Source organism: Jaculus jaculus, chromosome 1, assembly GCF_020740685.1.
Source record: "Jaculus jaculus isolate mJacJac1 chromosome 1, mJacJac1.mat.Y.cur, whole genome shotgun sequence".
Lineage (NCBI taxonomy): Eukaryota > Metazoa > Chordata > Mammalia > Rodentia > Dipodidae > Jaculus > Jaculus jaculus.
This window is the reverse complement of record NC_059102.1, coordinates 10243675-10246890: the sequence shown is the minus strand read 5'-3', so window position 1 is coordinate 10246890 and position 3216 is coordinate 10243675.

The following is a 3216-nucleotide window of genomic DNA, read 5'->3' as shown; positions in this document are numbered from 1 at the left end:
GATTCAGCTGGACTAGCAAGGCAGCCAGTCCCAGGGGCTTCCCAGCTCCGCCTCTCCTGGGCTGGGATTGCAGGTGCTATGTCACTGAGTTCAGCTTTCCTGTGGGTCCGGAGGATATGAATCCAGGCCCTTGTGTTTGCATGGCAAACCCTTTAAAAACTGAGCCATCTCCCCAGCCCAGGGTCCTTAAAAAGTAATAAACCAAAGACACCCTATTGAGAAGGCAACTGAGGACCTCTGGAGTACACAGGAGCTGGCGGTGCTGGCTCCCGTCCTTGCCAACTCTGCCACTGAACCTCTGCACACTTCGCTTTCTTGATCTCTAAGCTATGTACCATGGATATTTCTTTTTCCTGTCATTCTTGCAAGGACTAAATCAAGTGTGGCATTTGGACATGTTTTGGAACATGTGTGCTGAAAAGATGAGTTAATATTTTGCATTCTGTGCTTCCTGCAAACACAGGTGGCCCTTCAGTGAGCCTGCAGGCCGGTGTTAGAGAAGATGCCCAGGAGCCTCCTAGGCATCCAGCTGCTCGTGTGAATACTTCCTATGGTCACGTGTGAAGCTGGGAAACAGTGCAGAATTCCAGCCTGGCCAACTGGAAAACCCTGGGTTGCGGAGGTGAATCCAAGAACTTCTATCCATCATTTAAGGCTCACTTACAGAGTTTATGAGAAACACTATATTACTTAAGACTTTAAAAGCTGGTGAAGTTTCACCAAATATGTTGGTTTACTGTGTAAATAATGTTTGAACACCTATCTCATTCTAAGGCTATTTGTGGGATATTTGGAAGCAAGGAAGCCCACTCTGACATCGTGCACTAATCTGATGAAGATATGACCAACATGAACTCTGTAGGCAACATGAGGAGAGCAAGTTTTGAGGAGATGGCCAACATTCTGTTGTCCCCTTCCCCGAGAACCAAAGCCAAGCACACTCATCCCACAGCTCTGAAAGGTGGATAAGGAAACAGAGGCTCAGGGGAGCTAAGTAACTTGTCCAGCATCCTGTGAAGTCAGTGTGCGTGTGGTGTGCTGATGAACTGTAAACTATTTGAAGAGTGGGGAGCCCCAAGTTGCCCCACCCACTCACCACAATGCTGCAGATCCCCCCAGCATGGCAAGTTGCCACTACTGGTGTGCCATCTCTGAAGAGAGACTGGAGAAGGGGCTCTCAAGTGCCACTGGTGAACTGGTATGAGCTGGCTTCAGCACTCTGCCGTGACCTCTAGCCATTCTCTCCAGTGACTGTTAATGAGCGATACCTGGGGAGGTGCAGAGGTGAGAGGACATTGTCTTCCTGCCCTCCCCAGACCTCATGGCATGAGCATCCTGCATCCATGATGCCTTGTGAAGGGAGGAAGTGAAGTGTGACCAGGAAGACTAACAGGAAGTCCCTTAGGGAAAGCACCTATGCTTGGCTTACTTTACCCAGAAGATTGAACTCAGGTCATGTACAGTCATCACTGGTCACAACGTGAAGTCATGGGATAGAGTGCAGGTGGTCACTAGGGGGGTGGCATTTCACAGAGGGACAGGGGACTGAGAAGACTATGAGAGGTGCCAATTAGCTTGGAAACAAGAGGGTGATTGTCACCACATTCCTTCCTGAGACAAGGCTGAGACTCAAGTGCCTGTGACCAGGGTTAGGCCATGTCAACCACTGTCCTATTTTTTGAACCATTCCTGCATGTTACCTCATCTGTGTCCCTCATAAACTTGATCTTGATGCCTCACCAGACCCATGTTATAGAAAGCGGATGCTGAACCTAGGCACTGGGAATGCCGAGTACCTGCCGAATCACAGCTGTTCCCGAGGCTGCCTGTGGACATGCCCAAGGGGCATCCCATCAGCCTGTGGCCTTCCAGAAGACCTGAGAAGTTACTGAAGGTCCAGATCTATGGTTGTCGGAAGCAGCACTGTGGAGTGAGTGCCCAGCAGAGCAGCAGCTACCCTGGAGATAGGAGAGGAGAGGTCTCTGGAGCCATCTGGCCCTTGGCCATGCAAAGAGAGCTGTAGACTTCTTCCTTTCTCAGAGGAAAGGAGGAAACGGGAGCCCCAGGCTCAGCCCACAGAGGTAGCCCTTGGAAATAGCTAGGCTGGGTCAAGGGCTGAACAGATCGGAGTTCCAGTGCTGGCAGTTGGCAAGGAGGCATGAGGTGCCTGAACATCCTTCCCTGCACGCTGACTTTCTTGACAATCTGTCATTGGCACACACACAGCGGAGCAACAGAGGAGAAGAGCGGAGAGGACAGGAGAGGGGAGGAGAGGAGAGGAGAGGGGGAGGGGGGGGAGGGGAGGGGAGGGGAGGGGAGGGGAGGGGAGGGGAGGGGAGGGGAGGAGAGGAGAGGAGAGGAGAGGAGAGGAGAGGAGAGGAGAGGAGAGGAGAGGAGAGGAGAGGAGAGGAGAGGAGAGGAGAGGAGAGGAGAGGAGAGGAGAGGAGAGGAGAGGAGAGGAGGAGAACTGCAGGGAGTCAGTCAGTTTGCAAGGGAAGCTGCGGGGCTCCTTCCCTCCAAGTGTGTCAGTGTGAGTGAGTGAGTAGTGTGTGTGTGTGTGTGTGTGTGTGTTCACACGAGAGCCCTTATGTGGGGATTTCCATGTTAGAAGCAGCCAGACTCCAGAGAGAGAAAAAAGAAAAGTGGGGGAGAACAAAAGGGGAGGAGAAAATTGGAGGTGGGAGAGACAGACGGAGAGGAGAGAGCAAAGTGGAGGAGGGGATGGCAGAAAGGGAGAGCAAGGAGAGAGAGCCAGAGAGCTGGAGAGTGTGTTGTGTTCCTAGCGGAGCCAGAGCTTAGAGGGATCTGGCGAGGGCGGGAGCAAGCCAGGGCTGAGCCAGTGGCCGCCGGCGGCTGCAATCTACACGGGCCCAGCGGGCTCCAAGTTCAGCGGTGCACAGCGTCGGAGGGCTTGGACCAGAGGTGGATTGCGGAGCTGCCGGTGACGGCGCGCCCAAGCGCTCGCTCGCCGGGGAGGTGACCCAGACTCGGGGTGGCCGCGGACTGAGGGGTGGCTGCACGCCCAGGTGCTCGCCCGGAGGTGGCACTGGCACGGGGCTCGGGGTGGCTGCACGCCCTCCTCCTCCGGGGAGCCATGGCTGCAGCAGGGGCGGAGGGTCGCGGGGCCACGGCGCCGCCGCCGAGGGGCTGAGCGGTGCGCGGGCTGCGCCATGGCGGCTCGGGGTTGCGGGCCCTGAGCGCCGGCCGGCGCGCACC